This window comes from Chionomys nivalis, chromosome 2 (genome assembly GCF_950005125.1).
Source record: "Chionomys nivalis chromosome 2, mChiNiv1.1, whole genome shotgun sequence".
NCBI classification, from domain to species: Eukaryota; Metazoa; Chordata; class Mammalia; order Rodentia; family Cricetidae; genus Chionomys; species Chionomys nivalis.
The window spans coordinates 79080215-79094942 of record NC_080087.1 but is presented as its reverse complement, the minus strand read 5'-3'; the positions used below and the strand labels follow the sequence as shown (position 1 = coordinate 79094942).

Sequence of the window (14728 nt, the reverse complement as noted above, 5' to 3'; positions counted from 1 at the left end):
CAGACAGGAAGTAGAGGCGGGGCGATGAGAACAGGAGTATTCTGGGAAGAAGGAAGCTCTTTCCAGAGTCCTGCACAGACCACCGAAGAAGCAGGATGTGATCTGCCCAACTGAAAAAGGTACAGAGCCATGTGGCTAACATAGATAAGAACAATGGGTTAATATAAGATATAAGAGCTAATATGAAGCCTGAGCTAATGGGCCAATCAGTTCATAATCTTATGGAGACCTCTATGTGATTTTCTTTGGGACCTTGCCGACTGTGGGGTACCAAGTGGGACAGAAACCCCAACAAGCTAGCCCTCATGCTACAGAGTGGAGACTTTTTTCCAGTGTCATGGTCCTCCTGGGACCCCGCACGCAGGCCAAATAAGGCAGTTCCCATAGATCTGACATCCACACCAGGGGGAAGTGGGAAGAAGAGTGAACCTAGGGGCACAGAAGCAGCGGGCCCAGTCCTCAGGGTCCCTCAGTGAATTAGTCGCTCTGCTGCCTGTCAAAATGTGGCTTAGGCATCGGAAGGTTCATCGTAGTTCCTGGTTTGATGGGATGCAGGGGGAAGGCATGGGAGCAGAGGAGAGCATACAGTTAGCACGTATGTGAGCATTGCTCACATATGGAAGGAATGGGGAAGAGAACAGGCAGCTTTCACTCGGGTTTCAGAGATCAACCTTGGGTCTTCATGTGCTGGACTGCAAGTCCTAGATAGGCTGAGGCAGCGACCAAGCCCATCACTTTAATCCTCCTTAACAGTACTTAACCTGGCTCTCCAAAAGCCATCCACAAAGACACTGGCTCTGGGACCACAGCTGACATGGGATTCACAGGAGGAAATGAAGGGACAAAGCCAACTCCATTCTGTGCTAGACCCCAAGGTGGATATCAGCAGAGCAGGAAGTTCCCTAGACTGCAGCCAATCAGAGAGTCACCCATACCCCTTATGCCCATAACTGTAGATTTGTGGGGTTTTGCCTTTATAAACCCTGCCTAAAATGGTGGGGTACCTCCTCTGGCCCCCACAGCATCGGTATGTGAGACGAGGTCCCTACCGCGGTTTGTGCTGCGTGATTAAACCTTGCTTTTGCTTTTCGGTGAGTCTGTGTCTCTGGTGGTCTTCTTGGGGTCTCTGTAACCAGGGCACAACAGAACCCCCTACCATCTCCATTCCAACATCAGCTTTTTTGCGTTGTTCCTGTTGGCCCATGCTTGCTTTCTAGAAATGCCCAAAGACAACAGCCGAATCTGCATAGTTGGCATGGTGATGGAGTACCACAGGCTGCTGGAACTCCCAACATGTGTCTGCTTGCTTTCTCCGCTCTCCAAATTTGATTTCAGAGTCTACCCCTTCATCTGCTTCTCCCCCCGACACACATTCTCTAACATCCATCTGTGCTTGTCTGCACAGTGAATGTCCTCTCTCAGTGCTACACCTGTTATGCCCACATCATGAGTCCCCCAGAGACCACCAGGAGTCTGAGTTCATATGCAAAGGCAAAGAGCTTTTTTCCTGCAAGCTCCAGCTTGGGTTCTCTGTTCCTACACAGCAGTTAGACCAGGGAGCACATTGAGCTCAGCTTCGGCAGGGTTTTTAAGGAGTAAAGGATGGAGGTGGAATTCTAGATTCAGATGGGGTTGAACTCCTGACTGGGCAGGTGTGGGGCAACAGGAGTGTTGTCAAACAGCGATTGGTACTGGTGTTGCTGCAAGGAAATTGGCAACCTATACACAGGTTAGGCAACGATCTGGAACATCTAGTACTTGTCTCAACTCTGATCGGTTCCCCACAGAGTACAGCTTGTAGTTTTTCCTGACTACTGTAAGGGTGAGGTCCAGTTCCAGTATTGTTAGTCTGCAGCCTGTCATGGCTCCACTAATGTTAAGTTAGGCCTCTTCAGCACCTTTTCGGGGTGACCACCCCATGGGCATCTCCCTGGTACACCCTTTAGGGCCCCCGCACATGGGCAATCCTGCTCACTGAGACACTTGCATGTCTCCAGTGTTTTCTCCTCTGCCTGCTCTAACCTCTCGTCTCTCCCCTCCTCCTGGGTAAGTGTCACTACAGAGCTCCCTGCTTTGTCTGCTTTCACAACGGAAGCCACACCAGTGTGCCAGGAAGCTTCCTCTCCTCCTACCAGGCCGCCATCATGAGGAAAGGGACGCCTCTCCTCTGTGATTTGGGACATTTCTGACAAGTCTCTCAGTCCTCTTAGGGACACCCTGGTTTGAAATTCTTGTTCCCGCAGCATTTACCCTTCAGCTCCCTCATGGCTCCTCGGCTCCTTCCTGGAACTTCCCCACCTTGCTCCTAGTAGCTGCCTACTAAATTCCACAGCTTCTCTACATGCTCCTGGGTCTGTGACCCTCTTTGTCTCCTTCCCCTCAGAGCCTCCTTGTGCCCTCCTCGGCCTTTATGCTGCCAGTTGCCTTGCCTCCCTTAGAACCTGCTAAGTCCCTCAGCTTCTCTATGTCCTCACGGCTTCTGTGATATTAGAACCTTCCCTCAGGTGGAGTTCCTGCTGGGTCCTCCTCGTCATTTATGGCTACTCCTAGCTGCCTAACTTTCCCCATGGTGGAGTTCTTTTCTCCCCCCTTCTGCCTTTTCTCTTCTGACTCAATTCCTTTCTCAGACTCAGAGATTTTCTGAAAGACTCCTTGTCTCACTGAAAACGACTTGGCCTTAGTATAGCTCACTGGCCAAAGATGGCACAGGAACTCCAGATCCCAAGATTGTAATGACTTCTGCCACACAAGCCAATGGACCCAAACTCTTATCGCTAAGGTTCTACAACTTTCCACGCTTAAATCATTTATCTCTATGATTTCTTTGTGCTCTGCTTCCAAGAAATCTGTAAAGACAACTGTGTAAATAGTGCTTATCTTGGGACTGATTTGTAAATTCATTGGATGTGGCTATAGAATCTGGAAAATCTGTAACAAAACTTGGCTTAAAACTTACAGCAAAGGCTCATAGTTAAAATCTATATTTAGGAATTTGAATTTGCTACCATGTCCTATATATGTGATTCAACTCTGCTGTAGAGCACACTGTTTATGTAACTTGGATTCATAAATTCTTGTTTTCAAAAAACAGATCTACCAGGGAAACATGTCTTAAATAGCAACCACGTGACTTGCTTCCAGCTTGGCTGATGACCTCATTGAGATGTAAGCAGCCATGTGACTGGCAGCCCTCTTGACTAAGGTTAAAGAGTACAGACCATGTGACCTCATCATCTTTAGATGACTGACCGTATGGCACAGAGCAACAATTATCAAACCTCACAGTCCTACTGAGGCCCTAGTTTAACACTGCACCTCTTTTTAGACTAAGGGAGCCTCTAAAATATATTGGATTGCTGTGGATTTTTGTATGATGATAAAATTTAAGGTTATATCTGCTATATACTATATATGTCATTCAATTCTGGTTTAGAACATAGTGTATATGATGTTAAAATTTTAAGGTTACAGAGATCTACTAAGACTAACAAGCTGATTTGGAGATTTACACCTAACTACCTATGTCTTTGCTAAGTGTTCAACACCAGGGTTCTAAAAAATTTAGATAAGTAGTTATGCCCAGATTACAGAGTCCCCCAAAACCAACTAGGAGACGGAGTCTTGTATGTAAAAGCAAAGAACCTTTATTCTTACATAAGTTTGCAAACTCGGTCTCTCCATGTGTCTTACGTATTGGAATAATCGGAGAGCCCCAAGCTCAGTTAGGGTTGGATTTTTATAGTAGCAAAGGCGGGGGTGTCCTGATGAAAACAATGGGTGTGTGCTGACAGGTGATCCTGTCTACAATGTTGGAATGCTAGGAATCTCCTTTGGATAGTCTGCTCCTGGGTGGTGCCTGGGTGGTCTCAGTTTGTGGTCTTTCTTGGAACCAGGTATTGCCTTAGGGTAAACTACTGAAGCTCAGCCTCTATTGAGCTTATCATGGTTGAGTCCTGCAAAATACCAACATAGGTTTGATAAATGAGGTATATTTGATAAATAATATTTAGAAAGGCCTAAGGATTACTTGGGTTCACAGTAATAATTGTCTAGCATCTATGCCTTTGCTCAAGGGTAATCTTTAGCTATTCAGATAAACTAAGCAATACAAAAATTGAAATATTCACTAATGGTGCACTATAAATGGATCAGAAAAGTTGCCAGTCTCCCTATGGACTGAGTGTAATTGTCTGATCTGTCCCTTTAAGAGACAAGCCACACCCACTCCCTCCCCACCCCCACAACAAGGCAAGCTGACCTTCAGCTTCCAGCCTGAGTCTCTTCTCTTTTCCGTTTCTCTACCTAGAGGCAGCTTCTGCCTCGCTCCATTCTCCCCACTTCTCCCCTACTCCCTTCTCTCTCTGTCTCTCTCTCTGTTTCTCTCTGCTCTTCCTGTAATGGTAAAAGTAAGATGCTGCCTGGTCCCCAAGTGGCTGCAGCGAGAGAAATGCTGCAGTTCCCCAAGTGGAGGCAGTGGGCGCAGGTCCCGAGAGCAGCCAGTCCCAGACAGGGACGGAGAAGTTCCCAAGTGGCTGCAGTCCCATGAGGAGAGACAGACAGATGGGCATGCCACAAGACCATGCCACAGGTCCCGAGCAGGGAGCCATGTGGTGGGCGAGAGACAGAGACATGGATAGGCACACCATGCAGAGTGAGGCTGGATATGTATTTAGTGGGCTATGGAAGGGAAGGGGAGAGGGGGTTAAGAAAGAGGGGGAAGAACAGAGAGAAACAGAGAGAGAGATGGGGTGGGGGAAAGGGGAGAAGTGGGGAAAATGGAGCAAGGGATAAGCTGCCTCTTCTGGGGAGAGAGGGAAAAGGAAGAGACTTGGGTTGCAAGCAGGAAGAAAGATCTGTCTGCCTCATTGGATAAGGGTGGGGGAGCAGTGGGTGGGGCTTGTCTCTTAAAGGGACAGGACAGATTATTGCATTCCCAACTCTTTTTTATAATAAAAAGGTGGGAGGTTAGGCACCACAGGTTAAAGGAACTGGGGCGGCAGATTCTCAAGACTGCTTCCTGCTTTGTGGGTGTTATCTTTGGGGTGGAACCTGAGAAGGCCGGGTGCTGGCCACATCCTGGGGTAGCTGGTCTCTTTGTTCCTGTATGGTTTTTATGGTATTGAAATGTCCGGTGTCTCTAACACATGTTTAAGGTAGTGGCAGAACAGAGTTAAGCTAAGGAAAAAAACTTTAGGACCAGGGAATTGAGAGGGGTGTGTTTGACCTGTTTAAGGTAGATCCTTCTATTTGTAGCCATGGAACTCACAAGAATTCTTTGGGTTTGTGAAAATAGAAGTTTTAGACATATACATTGAATGAACAGCAGCATATTTATGTCAGAATGACTGTGACAGATATTTTTACACAATGAAAAGTATGTTTAAGACTATGGAAGGCAGCGTGAGAGAGAAGTTTGATAACTTGTATTTGTCCTCACATCTTGCAGGTGTTGTAGTTGTATTTTACTGACATTTGTTTGGTGAGGTTGTCCTTTCAAACTGACAAAACCTCTCAGCTGTCAAACTGCATCAGAGATCTTTGAAAAGGATCAAATTTTACTTGAGTTACTGATAAAATGACAGAGAACTTACTTGGTTGGCACCTAGAGCTACTCCTCAGGATCCCCCATGGTCTCTGAAGGTTGTATTTGCCTTTTGCTGTTTAGCGCAGGGCCTGCCAGGCTCCAGAAGTTCCTGTGGGCTCAGAAATCTATAGGAAGACAAGCCTACCTTGACCTGAGCAGCTAGGCTGTGATTCTGTCCACGTCTGGAGATCTTCAGTTTAGATAAAAGGCAGTTTCACCCAGTGATCAGCACTTGGCAATTGAAACAAATTGCAGATGGATGTTGTTCTGTGCCCATTTGTCTTCCATCTTCTTTGGAGGAAGTAGAGTGCTGCTGCTAGGAGCCAACCTGTCTCTTTTTGCTATGAAAAGTTTTTTAATAATTAAATATTTAAATGCCATATTCCCCAGATGTCTGAGCAGTTGAGGGCTTTTATCGGGTACAGGTACAATACAGAATCAGCCTGGAGAGCTGGGTCCGAGCTTGACTGTAGAGGCTTTTAACTTAACAGGTAAGATTTATACTTGTAAAAAGACAGAAAGAAGAAAAAAACTGCTTGCAATAGACGGTTAACGGCAGAACTAACAATAGTAGAGAACATCTTAATATATTTTTAATGAGGCTTGGATTAAATATAAAGTATTTTTGTAAGACACTTAAAAGTACATACCAGCTTAAAACATAAGACTTATTGTTTTGTAGTCTGAAATGAGATGCAATAAACAGACAATTATAACATTTAGCAGTAAATGTAAGTGCATTTGAGTTACATGTATGAATACATACACACAGAGTGAACAGGAATTGGGTGAAGTGGATGCTCTTGGTGGGCCCTACCAAAGGCATGCCACTGTGCAAAACACACATGCAACAGAGTCAGCAAGAGGAATTTAGAGACCAAAACATAAGTAAACTGGGAGACCAGGCTGGGTATACCTCAGTAAAGATGGCCGAACGTGGTCACCAGGCCTGGCTCTCAGTTAAGATGGCGGTGAAGTCACCTGACCTCAGTTAAGATGGCAGTAAGGTAACCCAGGTAATAGAGTTAATACTGGGGAGCCAGGCAGGGAATACCTCAGTAAAGTTGGTGGAACATAGTCACCTGATCTGGCTCTCAGCCAAGATGTCGGCAAAGTCACCTCACCTCAGTTAAGATGGTGATAAGGTCACCTGGCTTCTCCCTTCTTCCCTTATCTCCTCCTTTCCCTTCCCCCTCTATAACCCACTAAATAAATATCCAACCTCACTCTGCATGATGTGCCTATCCATCTGTCTCTTGCCTGCCACATGGCTCCTTGCCTGGGACCGGTCACCTTCAGAGACCTGCTGTGTGGTCTCATGGCATGCCCGCTGCAGCCACTTGGGGAACTGAGCCATCCCTGCCTGGGACTGGCTGCTCTCAGGACCTGTTCTCTGCCTGCCTCCACTTGGGGACCTACAGCGTTTCTGCCACTACAGCCACTTGGGGATCCACAGCAATTTTACATAATCCATTACACTGAGTCTAAGTTAAACCTTTTATTTTGATAGCAATAAAAAAATATTATTTTTAAGTCTCAAACTTACCAGGGATAAAGCTATAAAGTCCTAATTTTATAAAAGCCTTTGTAAGTTGTAAAAGATGATTGAGATATGCAAGTTAATAGTCACCTTATAAAAGACCACATTCTTTGATGTGTTCAGACTGTACTTGTAGTCATGCCATGTACTAATGTATTAATTACAGGAATAAACACTATTTAGCTTCATGCATGTGTTTTCAAAGTTAAGCATAAATCAAGTATCTAGACACAAATCAAGTCCGTTTTGTTTAGATATGCGAAGTAGATAGATGGTCCTCAACTCTTCAGAGACCTGATAAATATGACAGTTGAAATGTTTCATGGAAAAAGCTTCCAATTCCTGGCAGTGACCCCAAGGTTTCCAGAGAAGGTGATGGAGCACAGAAGAACTCTGCGGCTGGATTTACCATACCCTGGATTTGTGAGTGTACTTTCCAGTCATAGCTTAATAAAGTCTTGATACCCCTTAAACACATGCGTGTGGATTTCTTACTACACCCACTATTGACAAAGGACCAAGGGACACATAAGGTCTGACTTCTCTCTGAAAATCTGGGCAGGTTTTGGGTGACCAAAGTGGTTCAGTAGAGTAAGGGGTGTCTCACATGTAGTCCTCCTCGGGGTCTTTGCACACATTCTTCTCCTCCCCCAGTCTGTTAAGAGATTCTCAGTGAAGACTCTCAAGTGAAGGTGTGCCCATTGCTCTTCCTCTGCATCCTCACCTGAGAAGGGGGTGAAGCCCAGCACGAAGAGGAGCCATAAGTACTGGATGCAGCAGGTGCCATGACTTCTCTGAGGCTGGGAAGAGCTGATCAGGACCTGGGAACTGATGGAGAACAGGAGACAATTCAGCCACACAGACAGAGATTAATCCATGGTTTCTGGCTAATGCCAACTTTAGGGGATACCAGAAAGTGAAGCCAGTCCGTCCTGAGTTGCTTAGAAGTTACAATTTACTGGGCCTCTATGGCTGCAATTCTCAGACTCAGCCATGGATTCCCTACACCAAGAACCCAGCAGCTCTGCTCCTTCAGTGTCCAGATGCAGGATACCGGGTCCGGGAGCCCTTTGCTTTAAGCCTCAGGAGTTCAGGTCCCAGGCCGAACCTTCTCCAGGCCTCAGAGTTTCAGTTCTCAGCACCCAACTCCCCGAGACCTCGGATTCTGAGGGCCCTGGTTTGTCCATCCTAGGAATGTGGAATCTGGTTTGTGCTCCTCCCACCTCACAGGACCCAGGATTCTGGTCACCCTCTTTCCTTCTTCAGGCCTAAGAGGAGAGTACTCAGCACCCTGCCATGAAGGAATAACCACAGCGGCCTCATCCTGCAGTCACACCCGGCTGGACTTCTAGTTCCCAGAAGCTTCCCATAGTCACAAAGTCCAGACCCGAGCTCTCTTCAAAGACCCAGAAAACAAATCCAGTTTCCTAAAACCAAAGCCCCCATCCTTCAGATTTGGGAATCCAGGGCCCAGTTCTCCCTCAGACCCACGACCACCACAGGTTCCGTCCCCCTCCCTTCTCCTGCTCACTCTCATTGGCTTCTTTCCTCAGACTGGGGGACCTGGTCCCTCGCTGCTTCTTTTCTATTTAAACAGCCCAATCCTTTCTGTCTCCAGAATATTCTCACCAGAATCAGGCTTGGAAGGCCCTTCCAGATGAGCCCTGGTGTTAGCTGTCTGCACGTGCATGACTCAGATAAAACCCTTGAAGTCCAGTTGGTTGATGAGAACTCAGCACCTGTCTTCACTGGAGAATCCTGCTGAATCACTGCGTCTCGTCAGTCTTCAGAGAAGCCAATGACTGCCTCTTCAAGAGGCAGGCGTGCACAGAAAATGAGTGTTGGGTTTTTAATCCCAACACTTGGGAGGCAGAAGCAGGTGGATCACTGTGAGTTTGAGGTCAGCCTGGTCTACAGAGCAAGTTTCAGGACTGGCACCAAAGCTACACAGAGAAACCCTGTTTTGAAAAACTGAAAGAAAAAAAAATAAGTGTTGGGCAACAGTTAGTGACAGTTGCTGCCTAGGTCATTCTCCAATTGCAAGGTCACATGGTATCTTGGAGTGCCGCTTGGTGGATGGTCTATTGCCCTGTCACTCAAAATGCTTCTAACTTTACCCACGAGCAGGTGACAGCACACATCGCCGTTACAGCTGTTTACCCTTGTCAGTGCTGTGCGGATGATCGCTCAGGTTATACACAATCATCAGTTCTTTTATTACATTTAATACATCTTGTGTGCATGTGTGTGGACAATCATATCAAGGGGCACTTGATGGGACAATTTGGAGTGTGAGTTTCTCCTTCCAATGTGTGCTCTGAGGATTCAAACTCAGGATTTCAGGCTGGTGGACAGGTGCTTCACCCGCTGAGTTTTCTTGCTGCCTCCCACTTCTTTTCTTTTAAATAGTAACATATTCATTATACAAAGTAACCAGTTTCTTTGGGAGGGACGGGACTGTTGATTTCTCCGTCGCTTTGGAACCTGCTCTGGAACTTGCTCTGTAGACCTGACTGTCCTCCAAATCAGAGATCTGCCTACTTCTGCCTCCCAAGTCCTGGAACTAAAGGCATGTACCACCAGCACCTGGCTAAAATAGCTAGCTTGAATGCAAAGCTTTTCTAAGTTCACATAAAGTACTTTAGATGTTTATTATCATTTGAGGCAGGGTCTTCTAGACCAGGATGGCCTAGAACCCTCTGTGTAGCTGAAAATGACCTTGAACTTCTGATCTCTCTACCTCAGTCCTGGGTCACTGCTGGGTGACACCATTGATGCAGCACTGGGGATAGAAGCAAGCTAGGCAAGCACTCTACACAGGGTCCCGAGAACGGGAGGATTTTGTTGATGATGCCGCTCAGTCCTGCACTGCACACACCATGCTGTCTTCATCTGTTGTGGACAAACTGCTGTTGTGAATGGCGCAGTGATCACGGTGGACCAGCTGGAGACTCCAGAGCAAGGGGACATTGGATTGTTTTGCTCTTTGTCACAGCAGCATCACATGGGGTTCAGAGGTGACCATGCTGTGTCACACAGCTGCCGGCTCCTTGTCTGCAAAGGAAAGAAGAAATGACCTTGTCATAGCATTTTGTGTTATCATATGTGTGACAATGAACATGGTTTTGTGAGTGAATACACTTTTTTATTTTGTTATGTGTATCAGTGGGTGTTGGGATTGAACCTGCACACTCTGGCAGCCTGTGCTCTTGTCCACTGAGCCGTGTCTCCAGGCTGGATTTTTTTTTTTTTTTTTTGGTTTTTCGAGACAGGGTTTCTCTGTGGTTTTGGAGCCTGTCCTGGAACTAGCTCTTGTAGACCAGGCTGGCCTCGAACTCACAGAGATCCGCCTGCCTCTGCCTCCCAAGTGCTGGGATTAAAGGCGTGCGCCACCACCGCCCGGCACCAGGCTGGATTTTTTTAATAGGGAAAATGTCACAACAATAAAAGGGGTTAGCGAAGCTCTTAGCTCTGTGCAGACAGATGTAGAACTTGCCATGACTGAAATGACTGGCACTCGGTCAGACGCTGCAAACACCAAGAAATGGCAACTCAGATACAAGACCTAGGGATAATACCATGCCCCTTTAGGATCCCCAGAGACGTGTGCTTCGTGCGGGCTCATGTGTATGTGAATGCTGGAGGCCAGATGTCTGTGTTGAAGGCTTTCCTCGCTCAGGGTCCGAATTAATTTTCTGAGAAAGGCTTCTCACTACACCTGCTGGATGGAGAGCGAGTGTCTGGGATCAGCCTGTAATGTCCCCTAGTGCTAAACTTACTATTATGTGTTATTCTGCCTGGATTTTGCCTTCTTACTAGGGATTTGAACTCAGATCACAATGCTTGCATAGCAAATATTTAACCCACTAGGTCATCCCCAGACTCCAGAAATGACTTTGTTTTCGTGTGTGTGTGTGTGTGTGTGTGTGTGTGTAGCCGTATTTGTCTGAAGTTTAGAGATGCTGCACTCTCCTCCCGATTACTGAGGTTAAAAGGATGGGCCACAATGGCCAGCCCCAGAAATGTCTTTTTCAAACTTCAGTCATGGGCTGGAGAGATGGCTCAGCGGTTAAGAGCATTGCCTGCTCTTCCAAAGGTCCTGAGTTCAATTCCCAGCAACCACATGGTGGCTCACAACCATCTGTAAAGAGGTCTGGCGCCCTCTTCTGGCCTGCAGGCATACACGGAGACAGAATATTGTATACATAATAAATAAATAAATATTAAAAAAAAACAAACTTCAGTCATAATAAAATAAACAAGATATTTCGATTGCATTGCTCAGCAGTCTTATTTGTCAGCAAGAATTTAGCTTTCTAGGATTCAGTACACTTAAGACAGGTATGTGATTGTGGAGGGAAAAGGGAAGAATTAAGACTAGGTGCTTTTAGGTCCTGGTTACAGGACAGGATATGTTGAAGTCTTTAGGATCCATAGAGAACTACACCCCTTAGTTCCTATTTTGTCCAGTTCCGTCTCTTTGGGATGTCAGAAGTGCTTTGTTGGAGGTAACTAACTCAGGAGAGTGAATGTATAAAATTTCAGAAAAAAGAATCAACCTAGTTTCTAAACACAGACTTATGAAAAATTGTGTGCATTTACTATTGAATTGAATTTTGGGGGGCTGTTTCAAGACAGGGTTTCTTTCTTTTTTTTTTTTTTTTGGTTTTTCAAGACAGGATTTCTCTGTAGCTTTGGAGCCTGTCATGGAACTCCCTTTGTAGACCAGGCTGGCCTCGAACTCACAGAGATCTGCCTGCCTCTGCCTCCCTAGTGCTGGGATTAAAGGCGTGTGCCACCACCGCCCAGCCAAGACAGGGCTTCTCTGTGTAACAGCCCTGACTGTACTGAAACTTGCTCTTGTAGACCAGGCTGGCCTCAAACACACAGAAATCCACCTGCCTCTCCCTCCCGAGTGCAGGGATTAAAGGCGTGCACCACCGTTGCCTGGATTTTGAATTGAATTTTTAAAGTGAATATTCAACAGTCACCACTTGCCATTGGACATTGTCTATTTCCCATGGTTTGGTGTCACTTGTCCTTGTCCCAGCTGTGTGGTGCAAATATTAGATGACTACTCCTGAGAATTCCTGTTCATTATTACAGGAGAGAGTTCCCAGTGAAGAGGGGCCTCAGTTTTTGGGGGTCCCTCTGCTTCTGTCTCTCAGGTGCTACAATTAGAGCTTTCTACCACATCTGGCTGTAATTGTTGTTGTTTTCAAATGGGGCCTCATGTAGCCTAGGCTGGTCTTGAACTCACAGTGTAGCCAGAGAAGACAGCTAGGAACTGTTGGTCCTCCTGTTTCCATCTCTAAGTCCTGGGATTGTAGGTGTGCACCCCGACACCTGGTCTATACAGTGCTGGGGCTCAAACTGGTGCTTTATGCGTGTGAGATGAGCACCCTACAGTCCAGCCTTGGAGTTGTTCTCAGATGCTAGAGTGCTGGCGTGTTCTGGAGACCTGCTGCCGACAGCGTGACCTCTGCTGAACTGAACTACATGGACACTACGAACTGTGCACGGGAAATGCTTACAACCAAAATTCGTTTTCTCTTTTCATTTGAGACAGAATTTCATGGAGCCCAGGCTGAGTCCAAAGTGGACAGTAATCAAGGATGACCCTGAAGTTCTGAGCCTTCTGCCCACCACTCCTGAGGCCCATCAGAATGCCTGTTCAGAGCGTCCTATTGGGTTCAGTAAGCACACCATGGGAACTGGCAAATACAGTGAAGCCAAGCCTTCTCCTTCCTCCCAGGGAAATCACTTATTCACAATTTGGTGTGTGTTGTAGTCTGTGTTCAGTTGCATGAAGAGACACCATGACCTCCACAACTCTTATAAAAGAGAGCATTTAATTGAGGTTTGCTTGCACACAGGCAGACAAGGTAGCTGAGAATTTCATAACTGCACCTACAGGCAGTGGGTAGAGAGAGCCACTGGGCCTGGCTGGAGCTTTTGAAACATCAAGGCCCGCCCCCAGTGACACACTTCCTCCAGCAAGGCCACACCCAATCCCTCTCAAGCAGTGCCACTCCCTGAGGACTTAGCATTCAAGCGGATGAGCATGTGGGGCCTTCTTTACTCAAACCATCACACATCAAACAAGAGTGAGGGTGGCTTCCTTCAGGGGTCAGCTTAACTGGAAGGGACCTGTCTTCTAGTCTCATAGAGAATCATTTCATATAAGCTTGCTGATTTACAAAGTTCACAGAGTCCCTCAGACATTAGACCTGCCTGAGCAAAGTTTTCAGTTGTCTGAGGCTTACACTTTATTTAATTTCCTCAAGACGGGATCTCACTGTACAGTAATAGCTTTGACTGATGTGGAACTGCATAAGGAGACCAGGTTGATCTTGCCTCTGCTTCCTCTCGCCTCTCTCAGGATAACAGGTGTGAGCCACCCTTCAGACCTCTCCCCACCCCCTTTTTGTGATATATATGTGTGTGTGTGTGTGTGTGTGTGTGTGTGTGTGTGTGTGTGTGTATTAGATAGGGGTTTTTCTGTGCAACCCTGACTGTCCTGCAACTTGCTCCATTTACAGACTGGCCTTGAACTCTGCCTTCCAAGTGCTGGAAATAAAGGGGTGCATCACCACACCCAGATCTGTGGTTCTGAACTAATTTTAAGAAGTGGATTTCCCCATTCCACAGATCTTTGTGATTAGTCCTGTTTGGCATCAAAACTTTTTTTTTTTTTTTTTTTTTTGAGACTGAGATTTTCTGTGTAGTTCTGACTGTCCTGAAACTCATTCTGTGCATATCCAAGGCTGGCCCCAAACTTGAAGATCTGCTGCCTCAGCCTCCCAAGTAATGGGACTAAAGGCATGTGACACCATGGCATGGCTAACTTTAAATTTGCCTAAGGCTCTTACGGGCTGGAATTTCAGAGATGTGCTACTATGCGCTAACATGTCATTTTACACGTTGTCATAACAACTTATATTTTTAAAAAATTTATAGCCAGGTATTGGTGGTACACACTTTAACCCAAGCACAGTGGAGGCTGTTGCAGGTGATTCTCTGTGATTCAATGCCAGTTGGTTTACAAACAGAGTTCCAGGATAGCCAGGGCTGTTACACACAGAAACCCTGTCTGGAAACACAAAATTTTAACTTCAACACATGCCTAAGCCACTGTCTGCGTGTGCATGTGCATGTGAGCAATGCCCTCAGAGTCCAGACGAAGCTGTCTGAACCCCTAGAGCTAGACTAGTGGATGGCTGTGACCACCCAGCCTGGCTGCTGGGAACCACGCTTGTGTCCTCTGCAAAAGCAGAGTGCACCTCTGGCTGCACAGCTGTCTCTCCAGCCCCAACAATGTGTTTCAAATACAGCTCTGCTCCTGTGTCCTGCAGCATCTGTTCCCCAGGACCCTGACCTTACACCACCTGGGTGTGGTGGCACACAACTATCAGCCCAGGAAGGGATATGGAGGCGTGGTTTGGGGAAGATGAGGTGGGTATTCAAAGGCAGTTCTGATGGTTATCAGCTGTCACGCCAGACCTGAGCTGCTGTTCTGTGTAAACTCTGTTCTCTTCTGCTCATGGTGTGAACTGAGGTGGACATTGTGATTATTACAAAACATTACAAGATGGGGCAATGGC

General features: G+C 46.6%; 1 long non-coding RNA gene across 1 annotated transcript; it reads right to left on the bottom strand.

Moving 5' to 3' along the window:
• Positions 1-3822: 3822 nt before the first annotated feature.
• On the bottom strand, positions 3823-8720 carry LOC130870509 (uncharacterized). Its single transcript, XR_009056709.1, has 3 exons — positions 8656-8720; positions 7849-7952; positions 3823-3953 (listed from the first exon to the last, which is right to left on the bottom strand). It is a non-coding gene; the product is annotated as an uncharacterized LOC130870509 (long non-coding RNA).
• Positions 8721-14728: the final 6008 nt, after the last annotated feature.